At 40.4% G+C, this 19778-nt stretch overlaps 1 protein-coding gene across 7 annotated transcripts in view; it reads right to left on the reverse strand.

Annotated features, from left to right (window-relative positions):
• Nucleotides 1-19778, reverse strand: part of BABAM2 (BRISC and BRCA1 A complex member 2) — a 405688-nt gene that overhangs the window by 158285 nt on the left and 227625 nt on the right. The window lies entirely within an intron of this gene.

Raw genomic sequence — 19778 nt, forward strand, 5'->3', positions numbered from 1 at the left:
AATGATTTTAGACAAGCAATTTAACTAGTTAACTTCCCCTATATAATGGAAGATAATATATGCTTCTGATGAAAAGACACTGTATAAAACAAAATATGATTATTAAGCACCAAGATGAATACCCGAAGGCATTAATTCACTTTATAAAATATGCAAAGGTGCCAATCCACTAATAAATATGCTACAGCAGGAGCTTGTCCTCAGGTGCTAATTTGCTGAAGTAAGAAGTATACTAGGGCCAAAGTGCCAAGAACACCGACTAGAGCAGCCAGAGCTGGGAGCTTTTGATGTTTCACTCTGGGGAAAAAAAGCAACTGTGAAGAGAGCTACGGGTAAGGAATAAGGAGAGCTAGAGGAGGCAATGAGGGCACGGGTGCTGTGGAGAAGGCATGGGAAGAGGGCCCATGGAGGCCCGGGCGCCAGCTACAGGCCCACCAGGAGGGCTGCCAGAGCTGGGCAGGTCCTTTAAGGCACCCGAGTGTTGATTTTAACCCTGGAAAATAGGAATTACATTACCAGCCCTACCTCACTTGCAAAGGGAAGAGTGGAGAGTGTGCTTCTAAAGTAGGAAGTACACTAGCAACATAAAGTCAAATGACTGCTACTAACCAGCGCACAAAGATATACAAGAAAAGATGAAAATAAGGATGCCCCGGAAGGGTGATGACCAGCACCCTGACCAGGAGGCACCCAGTGAAGACTCCAGGAAAGTCATACCCAATGGCTGAGTACTATGTACCCAGTGTTTGGCAGGCCTGCGGTAACCCACCACCCTAGGGGACAGGGCTAGGGAGAAACAGGCTTGACAAACACTGAGGTTATATTCAGCTTAATTTTAACAAAGTCAATAAAAACATGGCAGCAATAATGCCGTTACCATGCTGTCTTTTGAACAGTACAATAGGCCTACTGTTCTCACAATTCCTATCTTTACTGTAATAAGTGACATATAACAGGGAAATGCTTCACGATTAATACTGAAGAACCTATACCATGGGATAATAAGCTTTTGTGGAAGGGCCTCCTAACCAGTTTAAGTTGGTTAGCCTTCCTTGGGTGACCACAGGGGCCACACAGATGGCTCACAGAGACAACAGTGTATTGCCAAAGCACTTGAAAACCTAAGGAAGATAGGAAAGTATGTCATCCACTCTGTGTTCGCTCTGCTCCAGTTCTCCTGGCTCTGGGATGTGGAGTGGGTTTCATAAGCAATGAAGGGAAACTGCTTAGCACTGTTCCAGATGAACAAGCTAGAACTGAGTGAGAGTGACAGCTCAGGTGTTGTTTGCTCTGCACTCATACTTTGTAGAAAGAAGACATGCCTGGGCTTTGGGGACCTCTTGTTATATGGATTTCCTTTGTGTGAAACACTCCTGCCCAATCTGCCATGACTGGATCACTGCTGGCTCCCAGCCATCCCCCAGCAAGGCAGGGTATACAACTGGCCTCTGAAGAGAAAGAAAGAGGGCTGGGTTCTGTCCCTCAAAAGGTGGTGATACACATGGCAGGCACTATGGCTTCAAGGACTTCTTTAGTACGTCTAGTTTCCTTGGTAACCTAACTATGTACTGAATGGTTTCTATGGCAAACCATGTCCCAGACTCGAAATAATCAACATACGCATGCAATCTGAAATGTAACCTATTAGTGGGGGGCTGCCCACACTTGAAAAACTTAGCAAGCTTAAAGAATAGCCCTGACAACCTGATTGTGGTGCCAGAACAGGTGTCTCTGTGCAGTCAGACTCAAAGGGCACTCTATCAGGAAAGGGCCAGGGCAGGAAGAGTCAAACCTAAAGTGTGCTAGCTCAGGCCATGTGACGCTTTCTGCAGGAAACTATACACTCCAAGGGATGAGATCCTGATCTAAAACCAACAGGCCAGACAACCACAGAGTAAGAGTCAAGTACTTCTGGGATTCCTAGAAACCTCTTCTAAGAACAGGAATAAGATTCTCATATAAACAACCCAGTAAGGTGTTCGGTTTGTAATCTGGCACTCAAAGGAAAAAAAGCCTATTATTTTCTTCCTCAACTGGAATGACAGCACCCTGCATATGGAAATGTATGGGAATATGTTAAGTGGCCTCCACTAGTGAGGGGTGATTCATGCAGCAGGTAGGGACCAAGAGTGCTAAGTGTCCTCCCCTGCACAGGACAGCATCACATGACAAAAGGAGTATAATATCCACATTGGAGAGAGTGTCATATCACCAAAAGAATTTCCTAATGGGAAAATGATCAATTTTTAATACATTGTCACTGGTCTTTCCTTCTTCAAAAACAAAAGATAAAAAGGGAGGGGTAAACAAAATCTAATATTTGTAAAGTTCTTAATCTGTTTAATGAGGTGTTCTATGACAAAGACGTGAACTTAAGCAAATGACAGAAAATTTTTCAACGATTTGTTAAAATGAAAAAGAAAGCAACTTTAATCTCTAAGAAAGGACAGTGTTCCAAAAATAGGTGGGTGCAGGAGGCACCACGCTGGCTCAGCTCCAGGGTAAATCTGCCTGGGGCTACTATAACGTTTGAGTGTGGAAGCCCCTGGTCCAAAGTTAGGGTCTTCAGCTCAGTAAGAGTTTCTAGTTGTCTTGCAAATGAGCAGTTAGAGATGATGTAAAGGCCAGCCATTAAGTACAAAATCCCTCCTTTCAGATCTCCAGAAATGATTCAGATGTTTAGCTCTGGGATGGGTAGACCCTCTAGATGCTACTGTATTCTGTTGTGGGTCCAATTTTGGGTCCAAGACAAGCTGCTAAAATGAGAAGGCTTCCATAGTCCTTGGACTCCTTCAGGGGAATCTTGAGCACCTTTAAAAATGAACTTAAAAGGCTGTGCCAGTTTTTTTTTTTTTTTTTAAATTCCTCCAAATGCTGGGAATTTAACCAATATATGAGTTCTTAAGATTAGCTTCCAAGCCAGGATCAGAATGGTCTCACTAGGGGGTTGAAAAATTTCTAAGTCTTTAGACTTAGAAAGCCCAGTTCAGTCTTAAGACCTCAGAGGCTGGAGGCACATCGGTGGCTCAGTGGTTGAGCGTCTGCCTTGGGCTCAGGTCATGGTCCTGGGATCCAGGGACCTAGTCTTGCATCAGGCTCCCTGTAGGGAACCTGCTTCTCCCTCTGCCTATGTCTCTGCTTCTCTCTGTGTGTCCTTCATGAATAAATAAATAAAATCTTTAAAAAAATCTCAGAGGCTGAGCAAAATCCAGAGTCACTCAATAGTTCCAGCTACTCAACAGTCTACAGTGGCCCACTGGTAAGACATTTGCTCATATTTTATTAGTCATTCATGCTTCCTTTTCTGTGAAGTGTCTGTTCACACTTTTTGCCATTTTTCTATAGGATTTTTTTTTTTTTGCCATTTTCTTATTAATTTTAAGTTCCTTATTCTGGATATGAATTCTGTATCAGTTATTTTAGGTTTATAATTTTATGTTTAAATGTTATAAAATGAAGAAATGGCAATTTGGATTTTCAACCAGGGAGATAAATGATCTAACATGGAAAAGGTTGAAAATACGCACATAGGAAAACTGTAAGATATGATTATATTAGGAAGTAGGTAAGAATACTAGCCAAAAGGAACTTCAACAAGTGGCTGACTTCAAAGGATACCCAACAAGAAAGTGAACAAGACGACCCACAGAAAGTGAGCAAATATTTGTAAATCACACATCTGATAAAGGTCTAGTATCCAGAATATATAAAGAACTCTTACAATTCAGTAACAGAAAAAATACAATTAAGAAATGGGAAAAAGACCTGAGTGAACATTCTTCCTAAGGAATCTGAAAACATTTGTCTACACAAAAACTTGTAACATGAATGGTTTGTAGCTTATTTATAATAGAAAAAAGATGAAAACAATCTAAATGTCCATTAACTGATGGATGGATAAATAAAATGTATCCATACAATGAAGTGTTAGTAATCAATAAAAAGGGATGAAGTTCCGGTACATGATAAACACAGATGAACACTTTTGCTAAGTGTGGAAGTCAGTCACCAAAGACCACACATTACATGACTCCATTACCTAACAAATCTCCAGAGTAGGCAAATCCAGAGACAGAAAGTAGATTAGTAGTTTCTGGGGGCTAGGGGGAAATGGGGAATAACTGCTAATGAGTATGGAGTTTCTGTTAGGGTGATAAAAATGTTCTAAAATTATGGTGATGGCTGCACAGCTCTGTAAAAATACTCAAAAATGCTGAATTGTCTACTTTAAATATATGAACTGTGTGGTGTATAAATTATATCTCAATAAAGCTGCTATTTAAAAAATAGCAAGGCAAAGTACAGGAAAAGAATGACAAAGCAAGGCAAGTACACCAAGACAAAGCAGAAGAAAAGAATGACAAGATGCCTGAAAACTCAGGGTGACAATTTCAGCCTTCAGACATAGCACATTTCTCATGGGCCTTGGGAAGGGTAAGTATCATTAAAAAATGGAAAGAAAAAAAATGGGGAGAAAACACAACTTTTAAGAAGTGATGAAAGTCAGGAAGAGAAGGTAATGTAGGAAGCCAAAATTTCAGCAAAAGAATGGACTCAATTAATCGAAAACCTTAAGGTCGAGATCAAAACCGCCAGGGTTGAGCTAAAACAAAAGCAGTATGTATTTAAGGATATGAGTACCTGTAGGGCATACTTTAGCTCTTTTTGTCTGCCCTTCAAAGTCTTTGTTTCAGTTCTGTCCAACTCTCGAAGCCACATGGCACTGGAATGACCAGTGCCTCCCAAAATATTTAGTGTGCCTAAGAATCACCTGGTACTTGTTAAAAGCACAGGTTCCAGAACCCACTCCCAGACCTGAGACTCAGAATGGGGCTGTCCTCTGGAATCCAATCTTAAGTAACTCGAAAGTTCACACAGATGCAGGTGTCCTGCGTACCATACTCTGGAGCACAGCAATCCCTGTGAAGCATTAGGTAGCATGTAAGAGCAAAGGCTGTGAAAATGACAGATCAGAGTTTGAGCCCTGATGCTGCCAGCCACATACTCACTGTTGGCCTCTGACAATTACTTAACCTTCCTGTGCTGCAAAATTCACACATGTGATTGAGAACCAGCAATTCCTACCATGCATATTGAATAAAATAATGTTTGCAACATGTTTGGCACAGCATCTCTTGCAGCCAGTGCTCAGTGGCTGCTGGATTGCTCCTGTCTGTGATTCTTGTCCTTAGCTAGCTTACCCCTTGCAGTGGCCAGTGGCCATCTCACTGATTGGTATCTCAAGAAGAAACTTCAGAGAAAGGATTTTTAATGGAGGGCAGCAGATTCCTAAAGGGTCTGGGCTTGTATATAAGGAAGTCTGTGAATCCTCTGTGGAATATACAAAATAATCTGTAGTAGTCAGGGCTCAGGGAGGGGGCGGTCAGGGGTTCTCAGGTTGTAACCCCCAAAAAGTCAAGAGCTGCTCCCTTAGAGAAATCTTTAGGTCATTTCTGTCTGTCATTTCAGATATCTGTTCTTCTGTCTTCCCCACTAGCTTCCCCTAAATGAATTCAGGGGCTGACATTATCTTAAGGTCCCAGTCCCTACCATCTGGAGAGGAATTTTCAAAAACTGGGGTCTCTGAACATTTCAAGAGGAGGACAAAGATGATAATAATGTTGACAATGACAGTAATACTAAGAAGAGCAACTTACCGTGTATCAGGGGTTTATGATGTGCTAGGCACTATGATGAGCACTTTATACATCCAATTTTCTCACCCACTCCTGACAAAAACTCTGTGAGGATTATAGATGAAGAAACTGTTATACAGGTTAAATAGCTGACACTGGGTGACATACCAGAGACTGGTAGTCAGGCTTAATCCCAAATCTGTCTTCCTGTAAAGCAGTGCTCTTAGCCAATGCCTGCCTTTGTATGCCACTAAACACTTAATCCCAGTGGGAGGGCCTGGTGGGCCAGGATAAAGGGTAATGCAGCTGTGGAGAACAGAGGTGAAGATTCTGCTTCTGGCTTAGCTACATTTATCTCCCAAAGGTGGGGAGTCTGGGCAAAAGGCAGAATTGGGCTCTGTGCCCTGTTGATCTTTGAGTTATATTAGTCCTTTGGAAGTAAAATGGTGAGGGATCCTTCCAGTAAGGTTATAAAAATCAGCTCTAAAGTGTAAACATACAAAACTGTTCTGATCACCAAAATCTGTGAGGACACTGAGAACTGACCTGGGACATACTCATATGTCAAATGGAAAAGTAGGAAAAAAGAGAGCTACAAATGGAGAAACATACCTTACATATGGTACCAAGTAGAGAGCTGTGGTCCTCCTTTCCGAGATTGAGGGATGACAGGAGGTAGATAGTGAATTAGAGAGACCCTAAAAGCAAGTGGGCTGTACAGCACACGTGACATATGTAATTCCTAGAGGCTTTGAGTTTAGGAGTAAGACAGGAATGAGGTAATAACTGAAGAGTACTAAAGGATCCATTATTTCAATTCCTAATTGTTCTGCATGACCTTGGCATGACAACTATTATATAAACATAAAGGAAAACAATTTGATAGTGTGAAGTAAAGATATTTCTAAAGCTCAGCACAAGTACAGACTTTTAAAGGTTCCTGAAGGGCAATGAGAGTATATTGGTGTTTCTCAACTGGGACTGATTTATGCATCCCCTGCCACCTTTTGCTCAGGGGACACTACTGACATTGTTGACTGTCATGACGGGGGTCGGGGGGGTGTGGGGGGAGAGGTTGGGGAGGGCTACTGACATCTTTGTGCAGAGATCAGGGACACTGCTAAACACCTGTGAACAGGAAAGTCCCCTACAGAAAAGAACCATCAGCCCAAACTGTCAACAGTGCCAAAGTTGAGAGACCTTGTAGGAAATGACAGGGATTATAGTATAGTGCTTCAGACAATTGCAAAATGTTCAGAAGCCCCAATAGCATTTATTATATGAAGAACACAGGTTCCACCAAAAAGTATGGAAGCCATCAAATATCGAGTAAATTTCTTCCAATTGGGCTCTTTTTCTATGAATTTTGATTTTGTAAGTAAAATGCCTAGATTCCCACTGAAAAGAATCAAAACATTACCAGTAAGCTGAAGTTCCCTTTGATCTCTACCCTCAAACCTGTTAGAGTCAAACTACCTACCTGCAAATGGTGCTACCACCATTTGCTGGGGATGTGACTCATCCAAGTTCTGGCCCTCTCTGAATTTCAACCTCATCACCTATAAAATAGGGACAACAGTAGTAACCAACTATGATTATAGGGCTATTGTGAGGAATGAATGAGTTAATGAGTAGAGCGTACTTAAAAAATGTGACATAAGTGCTCATCAAGTATTAGCTATTGCTAGTATCCAGTGTACACAAACACACCCACACATAGACATACTCCCTTTTAGAAAATACACATGATGGTTTGAGGTCTAGCTTTCTTTTTTAACATAAAAATGTATAATTCTGGGATCCCTGGGTGGCTCAGCGGTTTAGCACCTGCCTTTGGCCCAGGGCGCGATCCTGGAGTCCCAGGATCGAGTCCTGCATCAGGCTCCTGGCATGGAGCCTGCTTCTCCCTCCTCCTGTGTCTCTGCCTCTCTCTCTCTCTCTCTCTCTCTGTATCTATCTATCTATCTATCATAAATAAATAAATAAATAAATAAATAAATAAATAAATAAATCTTTTTTAAAAATGTATAATTCTGCTCATCTTTCCGATACTTGCTTTTTCTTTAACTCAGAAATCTGTCTATGTGAGTACATAGAAATCTACCTTCAAGATTGCTTCATTCTATGCCAATGTATTTTAAGTCATGTCATTCACCTGTTTCTACCATTTGGACTCCTTTTTTTTTTTTTTTTTTAAGATTTTATTTATTTATCCATGACAGACACAGAGAGAGGCAGAGACACAAGCAGAGGGAGAAGCAGGCTCCATGCAGGTAGCCTGATGTGGGACTCGATCCCGGGTCTCCAAGATCACACCCTGGGCTGAAGGTAGCGCTAAACCGCTGAGCCACCTGGGATGCCCTACCATTTGGACTTCTAACATTAAATTCCCCAATGACCAAGACCAAAGAGGCCCAGGTTTATCTGTGTTTTTAAGAAGGAGTTAGCAAAAAGTTAATGAACAGTGAATCCTAAACAAGTGGAAATAATAAAGATCAGTCACCAAAACAAGTAATATCCTTGATAATCTGAAGGGTTTCCTTATTGTACGAAGAGAAAATTCTAAAATTTTCAAATAATTATATGCTCCATAATCTGCTTTTTTTCCCAAAAGAATCATAGATTGTGTTACAGTTAATGAAAACTTAAAAGCTTCCAAAATAATTTTCTTTGGCTTTAACACACATATTGGATTGGTCACATTAAACTCCGCCAAAGATAGGAAAAAAGTACTAGGTCAGAGGAGGAAATGAAAACATGGAAGTATTATCACCATTTGGTCATAAACTCCTCTTCTCAGAGAAACATGGCTATAAAAATCTGTTCCAGGATGAAAACTTGGCACAAAACAACCCAATCTTACATCATCTTTTTTAAAGGCTGGGGTGGAGTAGGGAGGGGAGGGATTAAAAAGTAGGAGGGGAAAGCTCTTCGTATGTAGGAAAAAAAGGCAAAAAAGGCTGTCAGTAAAATAAGTTTTCCACGGATACATAACTTCTTCAAATTAATGGTTTGGTTTAGCTGAAATCTGGCAAGGTAGAAGATTTTAGTCTTTTTCAAGAATGGCCTCTATTTTGGGGAAGCTGTCTATAACATATAATGTTCACAGACAGGATGTTCATTCCCTGTTATGGTCCTATTTACAATATTATGTTAACTCATCATTTGTTTTGTTTTAAACTAAAGGCTTCTCCATTCATTAAAGTCATTAGTGAAAGACAGCGTGTCTGAATTTTAATAAGTACAGAAAAACTCCAATATAATTATGAGCCCCATATTATGAGAAGCAAAATCAGACATACCAGAATCAAATTATATGCTCTTTAATAAAGCTTCACACAGTAAAATCTGACATCATTGGTGTTAGACCTTTCCTTCAACAATACTATAAGGGGTTCCACTGCCTATGTGAATTTTATAGATTAAGAGTCTTAGTTATTATTTACTCACACCAAACACTTGTAATCAAGAACCATGCCATTACTTTTGGTATTAAATAATTACCCTCTGAAACCATGCTCTTGACATAACAAACCATATACTTCTTTAAGCAAATGAGGCAAGATGACTTTTTTCCATAATCCAACTGTCATATCTCCCTATCCATATCCACATTTGGCTCTGAAAACCAAGTGAAAGATATTTTATGAATGTAATAGGCCAATTCAGAGATCACTGTGTAGCTAGAAACCTACTGACTGGTCTGAGAAAAGAGTGGAACATCTGAGAGCTAAGAGCCCTAGAAAAAGAAGTGCTGTGCTGTGAATCACAAGAGCTTCAAACAAGTCAAGGCCCAAGCACAAGAGGAGAGCTCCAAAGTCTTAGTTTCAACACTTTGGAGCCTTGCTCCTTCTGGAGTTCTTCTGTCCTCACTGTGAGCTAAACTAAGAAAACCAGGCGCTTGTGGATCTGTCATTCCACTAAGAGACAATAAATGTAAAAATTGCTTCTAAACATAGTAATTATGTTAGCTATTCTGAGAGCAAGAAATAAGTTAAAATGCTCTTTCATTTAAACAAATACCAATACATATAAACAACAGAATTCGTGGGAAAATGGTCATTTATTAAACATCCCTTATTACAAATGTTCCCAATCTGGTGGCTTCAGGACACTATCAGGCCTTACACTGATTTGAAAGGATACAAAAGGTTCACTAATTTATTAGATACCAAGCAGCTGAAGACCAAATAAATGTCATATGTGTTATGTTTGATGCATATAAAAATAGGTACATGAATGTGTATATACATATATGCATACACACATCTACAGCACACACAAGTGTATATATATATATATACATATATATATTCATTTTTCAAATATGTATACACACTGAAGTGATTAATAAAATGCAGGTTCATTTAAAAGGCATTCAATTCATTTATTCACACAAAATACTAAAAGATTACTTTTTATCTATACAGACTTTTGAAATGTTTTTCAATGTTATCTTTTAACCACAGTAGAATTTGTTCTCTTGAGTTTTAATAAATGCACAGAGTTGTATATCCACCACCACAATCATACTACTAAACAATTCCATCGTGCTGAAGCAATCCTTAAAAATCTTGGGCTGGGCAGCCTGTGGGGCTCAGCGGTTTAGCGCCGCCTTCGGCCCAGGGTGTGATCCTGGAGACCCGGGATTGAGTCCCACGTTGGGCTCCCTGCATGGAACCTGCTTCTTCCTCTGTGTCTGCCTCTCTCTGTGTGTGTCTCTCATGAATAAATAAATAAAATCTTAAAAAAAAAAAATCTTGGGCTGTCCAATCATAGTCAAACCCTCCTTCCATCCTCATTGGAAAGGGGTGTGTGTGTGTGTGTGTGTGTGTGTGTGTGTGTGTGTTTGAGAGAGAGCATGCATGCATGGCATGGGAGAGGCAGAGGGAGAGGGAGAATCTGGAGCAAGCTCCATGCCCAGTGCAGAGCCCATCATGGGGACTGGAGCCAAAACCAAGAGCCCAACACTCAACCAACTGAGCCATCCAGGGGCCCCCTCATGGAAAAGGTTTTGACTAAAAATTAGTCCTCACACTTGAGAGGGATGGGAACAACTGCCACATAGGAGTGTTGAGGGCCACCTTTTTTATAATTTTATGTCACCTTTTTTACATATTCATCTCTACTTCCACCAAAGGTTTGACAAAAAAAATTAAAGGGGAAGGAAACTAAAATAACAGGATAGGAAGAAGTAAAGACTTGGAAGAATTCAGATTTCAGGACAGTATGAAGGGAAAAATGGTAGAATGCGATCAAAGACTACAATAGGTGGCATTAATATAAATATATACACACACACTATATATGTATACATACACACACACACACACACACACACACACACACACCTGGTAGATACAGGAAAAAACCTTCAGTGTGATAAAGCTGAAGTGATCATTTATGAAGAAAAATATGATTTCTTTTTTTTTTTTTTTTTAAAGAATGATGAGGGGCGCCTGAGTGGCTCAGTCAGCCAAGCCTCTGTCTTTGGCTCAGGTCATGATCCCAGGGTCCTGGGATGGAGCCCCACATCAAGCTCCCTGCTCAAGAGGGAGTCTGCTTCTCCCTCTCCCTCTGCCACTCTCCCCCTGCTCATGCATTTGCTTTTTCTCTTGCTCTCTCACATACATACATAGTTTAAAAAAAAATAAAGAATGATGAGATCTGATTTGTGAAGAAAGCCTGCTCTGCCTGCAGTCTAGCAACTAGTTAGGAGTGGGAAGACAAGGCATGGAAAACCAGTTAGAAGAGTATTTCAATAGTCCAGCTGAGAGACGACAGTAGCTCAGATAAGTTATCTCAAAGGGGTACGTTTTACTAAAAACCACAAGAGGTAAAAAGAACGGGAAATAGCAGTAGAATAGAATGTCATTCAAAGAACATCTACAATCACAGTCAATTCTTATGGAAAACTAGATCAAGACACAATGCAGCATATCTCACAGCATGGCCAACTCAATAACCTACCATCCTCCTGCTACAAAATATCTAAATATATTGGATAAAAATTGTTGTTAAACAATGGTAACTATACTTCTAAAAAAAAATTGAGGAGAATCCCCAGAAGTACCCAACCCTGGTTCCATCACCTGTGGTCCAGGAGTCTGGGATACATGGTATCTAGGCAGCTATGAGTGTGCTAAGCACTGAGGCTGCTCAGACAGGACAACAACATGCAGGTCCCACCCACCCCACCCCCCCCCACACACACACACACATTCCTGTCTTGAAAAGAGATACCAAGAGTGTTTAAGCAAGGGAGTGACAAGGGCTGAGCTCTGCTTTCAAAAGATTACTGTGGCAAACAGTAAAATACACAGGCTCGATACAGGGCTGTTTCAGGGAAAGGGTAAGCAGATGAACACAAGACACCATGGAGGCAAAATCAACCAGCAGTTGTGTACATACAGGCAACTATGGTGAGGGGAAAGTCAAAAATAGGATGTCTACATTTCATTGCTGTCGGTACAAGGCTAGTCAAGACATTAATGAAGATGAAGAACACAGGGAAAGTGTAGATTTTGGAGAAGGGGAAATGGGTAGTACTGGATTATAATTTACTCTTTAAATTTAAATCTGAAGCCTCAGCAATTATTCTAGCATGAGATGGTACAGAAGGCATTAAAAATGCAGAACTGAAATCTGGAACACAGATCCTCAAATGAGGTTTGTGAATTGGCTTCAGGGGCAGGTGTGTTACTCTCAAAACTGTATTTAAACTTTCTTTGCACGTTTTTTTGTGGTAAAGTCCATGGCTCTCATCAGATTTTCAAAGGGGTCCATGTCAATCAATCTGCTATTCCTTTAAACATAGTGTGTGAACTTTGGAAACTTTTAATCTTTGGTGTTCTGCAACTTCAGATGAAGTGTCTAGGTGTCAATTTCTTTTCAGTTAGCCTATTTGAGATTCACTGTATTTCCTTTATTTGAGGATTGGTATCTTCCATCAGTTCTGGAACATTCTAAACCATTTCCTCTTCTACTTTCTCTGCTAATTTCTCTGCTTCTACCTGTAACACAACCTAATATTTTTGTTAACTACCATTCTACATCTCAGGCCTTCCACTGTGGAATCATTTTCCTACTTGTGAATAAATATAAATGAACACTACAGAAAACAGCACAGAGTTTTGCTGTTGAAATACAGTAAAAAATTGAAAATCATGAAATTCTCATCTTCATTACAGAAAAAACACTGCACAAAATCCTTGAGATATTTAGCAGAAAGGTGCTAGGCTGACTTTTCAAACGAAGACATGTTAAATCTTAAGTTTAAAGCTAATCATTATGCTGTAGACAGGAGAATAGCACTTGAGAGAAACAAGGCATAGAAACTGCCCACAGACACAAAATAAATCCAAGACAGAGCTTAAGGGGCAAAGAAGTTTAAGAAACATATACCAGTGAGATCTGAGTTATCACGGACTTATTGTATACATCTTCTTGCTAAATGTATATTTTCTGACGAAAAAGAAAGCTAGATAAAAACATTGATACACCACCAACTCAGGCAGCTGGGGAGGTGGGAGTTCTACACCAGAATGTTTCCAAAAATATGCTATTTGGGGGCTGATTGATTTTCTCCCCCAACTAAATTCCATTCTGGTTCGTTTTGGTAATGTTTCAAAGTGCAGGCTGAGCTCTTGATCTTTCAGGAGGTACTGGCAAGACAAAAGGCCAAATTCACTAATGAAAACTTGCTGAACTGACTTTTCAGAATTCCATTCGAAGTCACGAAGAACCCTTTTGGCCCTGCTCCCAGACTAGTAAAACGAACATCTCAAATCCCTACAGGCTAAGATAGCTCATTTCACTAAAACCAAATACACATCTTCTCCTGACAGCTGGTTGTCTTATATTCAGGACTATATATTTATCAAAGGGAGGGGGGGAACCTCCAGGAGCACAATATTTATTATAGGATTATCTCAGTGACTCAAGTAAACATGAGTAAGGCTAAATTAAACTATGTTTACTATGATGTTCTATTACTTAAATCCTGACACAAAATCACCCAAGAGATCTGGGGTATTATTTCTTGAGACAACTGATATAGGTTAAAAAAAAATGGGGACAGGGAATTATCTTTTCTTTAAAATCTGTGTTTAGATATGCACAATTTTTCTAATTATTCTAAAAAATCTTTTGAGAATCTGAAACAAAAATTCTCCATCCCTTTAAGATGTTGAATTCAGTACTAAATTTAAATAAAATCACAAGATATTGAATTCACTCATTGCTTTAAAAACTTATTTTCTCTGATTTATTCAAATTTAATATGTATCATTTCATTAATTCTCACCCATAATTCTAAGTATTACTTGAATCTTCAGCTCCTCCCAACCCTTTCCCTAGGCCTATTAGGTAAATTTTAATTCAGCCCAGCCTTTCTGAACTACAGGCTATCCAAATGTTCCAAGAGGCCATGTCTGTGGTTAGGCACACTGTGGGCGAAGGCAGGGGAAAGAGGCTGGAGAAGCCACAACAGGAGGAGATGTAGGTCGCATAAGATCAAAAGCATATTTACTACTTTCAGGATTCAGTTGATAAGCCACTCCTAGGAAATGAAGCTCTACCTCTAGGAAACATGACCAGGAACCCATAAGGGAAATAAGCTGGCTGGCTGGGCCACAAGACACATACACTTTGGAGACCACTTGCCTCTGTAGCATAGGGATCTAACAGGTTCAAAGCCTTCCGATCTGCCAGGGGTTCCTGTCAGTGGGAGCTGACCAAGTGACAGGGATAGCTTGGCAGCATAGGAGCTGTGGTTCACCAGCCCTCAACTGATGGAAACTCCTTAAGGAGTGTGCTATCCAGGGAAACAGTATGACAACAGAGGCACAAACACAGGTGGGAAAAGCAGAGTCTTGCTGGCGAGGCAGGTGATGGTGGTCGGGAAAGTTCCATAGAGGAGGTGGGGACTGAGAAGATCTGTGAGGCTAGACAGAATTTTGACAGATTCTACAGGAAAGGGAAATAAAAGTCAATGCTCTCATACAGGCAGTAGCCCAAGCAAAGGTATGGGAGTGAAGAAAAAAAAAATACAAGGTGTGTTCACAGGAAATCCCAGAAAACCAGCTTGGCTGAACAACAGGACACAGAACCCAGACTGGGGTAGAAAGATCAGCTGGGCCTATAAGAGAAAGAGCTTCGGAGGCCACACCAAGAGGGGTGTACTTAATTCAGTTGGTGATAGAGGGGCACTGATGGTGCAGAGCAGGGACAGAACATTATGTGACTTCCTTCAGGAAGACAGGGACAGCTCCATGCTGGATAAACTAATATAGGAAGAAAAGTTAAAAGGCCATCAGGAGACACGGCAACCAAAGGACTAAACTAGGAAATGAGAGTAGGAATGACCAGAAGGACAGATCTAATGGAGACAGGATATTTCTAATACAAAACAGAGGTTGGCTAATGCCATTCAGATGCAGCACCTGGACACCTCAGAAATAGAGTATCCTGAACAGAAACAGGGCTGTGAAGAAGAAACCTTGGCTTACTGGAGGAGTGAAGAGTTTGGTTTCAGACACTTCCCATTTCAGGTGTCAACAGAACACATGCCTATCAAGTGGCTAGAAAAGCAGATCTGCAAGCAGGGAGAAAAGCTGAGATTAGAAATGGGATTGTCCACAAAGAGGTAAAGCTCTGGGGATGAAATCATGGGAAACATAATTTAGCATAATTTAATGGCTTGAAAAAGGAAGAAGAGTCAGCAAAAAAGATCAGGAAGGGTCTAAGAACTCCATGTTATAGAGGAAAAGAGATGTATTCTAGAACACACATTAGGAATACTATCATGAGAATCAGATGAGATGATAAAGTGAAAGCAGTTAAATATCTGAAAGTACTAAATGAATATATTTTTATTATCTACACAGTAGCATGTGTTTAATCTCTAGAAATGCCACATCATGCTCCGTATTACGCTGCAAGAGCCCAGGCTTCCCAAAATCTTCCAAAAAGTCTCCTCTCCACCAAGTTAAATGGGATTGTGATCTCATCCTGCCCTGAACTCTCACGGTTTTAAAAAAGTCTAGTTTTGATATTTATACAAATCAAGCAGCACTACCTGAGCATTGCCCATGTGCCGACACTACAGGAAGCACTTTCAGATATGTCCCCCTTGGATGAGATGAAACAGAAAGTTAGGACTTATCCACCTTTGCACAGGATGACATGAGTCAGGCTCAAAAAGGCCATGTATCTTGCATGGTAATAAGTGGAGGAACCGGGGGCTTCTGATTTCAAGTCTTCTCATGCCTTTTCTACCTAAATACAAGTTGGGACTTGCCATATTTGTTCTTATTTCCCCTACAATCTTACAAGCAAACTAATAAGGGCATAGCCTTATCTCATTTATCTTGATATCCTCCGAAGCACCCAGCCAACGGCCTGACATTCGGTCAGTTCTTGTGCTTTCGATGCCTGAAAGTATTTGCAGGCACCCGGGGCTCCCTAATGGTGAGCATTTGTGGGCTGGTAAGCTTTGAGTACTTATTTCTAAGGCGGACTGTAACTTAACAACAAAAAGTTCTAAAAACAAATTCTGTACTTGTGAAAGATGCCACCTGGTCTGCCTCAGGGGCTGAAATCCTCTTTTTATGCACCGAGTGGGAACAGCACAGGGAGTGACAAGCTGGTTTTCTTCAAACCACTCCCACCAACGGGCTCAAGCCAAGAAATGGGCCCACACCTTTCGGGAAAGAGAACTGCCCGTTTCACCTCTGGTGTCACTGCTGGAACAACCAACAGTCTGAGAAGGAGGGAAAGGTAGAGCAGGTTTGGTGCCAGCTCTGATGATGTCACCTTAAAAGGGCAGCTTGTCTGCCAGGGGAAAAAAAAAAAAGGCAACTAGTTTAGAAACTGGGTTTTTCTTCTTCTCTTCATATTCAACCAAAATCTAGTTTGCATAACTGACCACTAGTTGTTTTATTTCATTTAATGAATACTATTTAGTATCTCAATTACCTGAATGGCTTGGGTTCCTTGGAAAACAAATGTATAGAGTGCCTGAAATAAGTGTATTTCATAAATGCCTTGTGTGTGAGAAGAACATGAAGTTTTCAGAAGCTTTACTTTGCAAGGTGTATGTCCATAGTGGGAGACCAGGAATAACATACATCTAAACACCATAAAGGCACCAAGTCAGGTTCTAGTGTCTCCAGAAACACCAGAGAACTCTTCCAGGATCCTGGGCAAAAAGACAGACTTTTGAAATGAGACTGTATTTTAGAGCTTCATTAATTATAATACACTTGGGAGTTTCCAATCCCATGGCTCTGACAGATGTTCCCTTTTGTGAGGATCGTCTAATTTGGGGACATTTGGCAACCATGTCCCTAGAAATCTTTAGGGTACAGCAAATTGATCCCTTTTCCCACATGTGAAGACAAGACCCAAAGTAGCCTTTTCCTACTTCCAAGACTAGTTAGTGTAAGCATAATATTCCTGCCTACTTCATGGACAAGCTGGGGCAGAGGGGCATTAGCCAGACTGAAATAATGTTATCTTCCAGGCTCAAGATATCTTTCTACACCCATGGAGAGCAGACAGAGAGAATCCAAGTCTTTTCTTGCCAATTTTCACCTAATGTGGATCAGGCCATCGATCCACATAATCACTGACCCACATTGATCAGGCCTGGATCCCTGCCTGTCAAATGCACTGCATGGGGTTTGGAACTTCCTAGAAAGAGCCATAGCCAAAGCCAAAAAGAGTACAAGCCTCGGCTGAGGGCAAGCATCTGGCACTGGCTTTGGGCGGGTCCACATGGGATGCTTTTTCCATGACTCCTGAGAGCACTTTCCAAGTCTGAGTCTATAATCAATGCTTAGATGGCTCAGAGTTGACAGGATAGTATGAACACAGAAAACAAATGAGAGCTTAACACAATATTAAAGACCAGTACCCAGTACCATGTAACAACCTATGACCTTGGCCCTACTGAAATGACATTACCTCCATTCTATATTCCAAACACTCTGCATGAGTTAACAAAGATATTAATAACTTGGAACTATGTAAGCCCTTAGAAAGTCATAGCACAGTTTGACCATTTTCCATTTTAACCTTTTTTCTAAAACCTAATTTTTAAAACTTCTACTCAAGGATGTAAGAACTTTTGGCAGTTTTCATTGGTTATTACAAAGGCGGTTCTACAAAGTGAATCTGTATCAATCAGGAAAAAATGTAAAACCCCTCAGTGTAGCATTTTCCAGTTTTCTTGTAATAATTACTGATTGACCCAGAACACTGCCAACCAGGCTTCTGCTCCCCAGGCACTGCATTTCAGCAAGACATTAAGGAAACGAAAAGACTTGTTTCTGTCCCTGAGTAGCAACTTAGTAAAAGATGGGAAAACCAATACACATCACTAACTAAATCTGTGATGAGCAGATTCTAACTGATACAAATTCAGTATTATAAGAGTTCAGGGGATGGCTAGAGAAGACAGCCCAATGGTGCTCAGGAAAAATGGTAGAAATGGCATTTGGAAAGCTCTATTTCAACAGGAAAAGGGTGCTGGAGAAGGCATTATGCACGGAAGTAACAGCTTTAGCAAAGGCACGTGGGCAAGAGCACACAGGTAAATTAAGAAAAGTTCAAGTGAGGGAGTCTGGTTGAATTACAGTCTACTGGAGAGAAAGGCCGAAGAAACTGACCTAGAAATGTAAGATGCAGCCAGTTCTTAACATAAAGAAGAGGGAGGACACACAGAAAGCTAGACTTTAGAGGAAATAATTTTTAAAATATAACCTTCTCTGATAATTTATCACATGATGGCATAGATTTTTAGACAGGGAAATATTTTATTAGCAAGTTTCTTTGCAACCTAGGGGCAGTAACTTAAAAAAAAAATAATGTGGGTGCTGGGAAAATCATTTTTCCAAGCTGGCAAATTGCTGTCGGCAGCTTAACCAATATATTCTTGTTACCTACATCTTGTGATTGTTTCATGGAGATCCCTCTTTTCTCATCACCAAAATATCTTCTTAATTTATCACGTGTGTACAGAGTGACTACTGAGAACTAGTTTCTGTTCACTTACTGACCCATCCTCTCCTTTCCTGCCCTAACTTGTCCTAACCACTCGCTCACTCATGCATTCTTCTCCTATGAATGATATCGATAATAACAATACTAATAGCTCCTACTTGCTAAGTGCCAGGCAATGCAATTAATGCCTTAAGAAGAGGGTTTAACGTAATCTTCAAAATATCACTATAAAACAGGTATCACTATTTCGATTTTGAAGCAAGTTCAAAGATGTTAAATGTTTTGCCAACTGGTAAGTGGCAGGACCTGGTTAGTTTAAACTGGATATGCTTGACCTGAGAGCCCTGGCCACCAGCTCATCGTACTGTCTCCAACACTTTTGGTGTCTTATTGATGTGGGTTAGTATTTTCAATTAAAAATGAAAACATTCAGTGAATACCTGCTACTGTAAAGTCCTGTCCTAGGTGCTCTCAGATGTATACAAATAAATGAGAGAATGTGTCCTAGGTGCTCAGATGTATACAAATAAATGAGAGAATAGCTGATGCCTCTAGTCATCCATATTTGACATATTTGACATCCTACATTTTGTAGCAGTGCATAAAATGGTATGTCCATGATCCATGAATTAGAACAACTAGGGCCAGAGGGAGTAAAAATGACTCAGTGTAGGAACGTTGGATGGTGACCACATCTCACAGACAGAAATCAGCCAACCCTGACCAACTGACAGAATTTTAATCATAAATTTCAGTCAAAATCTGTAAGAACTCTCCCTGCTGATGAAAAATCTGTCCTATCACAAGTTCCCGACCAAATCTGCATAACAATCGATCTTCAATGAACCTTAGCTTCCTTTGAAGTACAATCAGCTTCTGAAGCATTTCAACCAACAATAAGCACATTGTGAGGCTAGTCCTCATACAATTCATTACCAAAAAGTAAAGATACTTGGTTAAAACACAAATGCAGTATCAAGCTCCTTGTGCCAAAGAGCAGGAATGTTGTGCAAAATTATATAGCGCTACATAAACACAGAAGAGTAATTCAAAAGTGTCCTCTTTTAAAGCTCTCCACTCTTAATATCACCATTACTAACCTCTGAATAAGTTGTTGCTAATATTCACAGGAGACTA

Source organism: Vulpes vulpes, chromosome 8, assembly GCF_048418805.1.
Source record: "Vulpes vulpes isolate BD-2025 chromosome 8, VulVul3, whole genome shotgun sequence".
NCBI lineage: Eukaryota > Metazoa > Chordata > Mammalia > Carnivora > Canidae > Vulpes > Vulpes vulpes.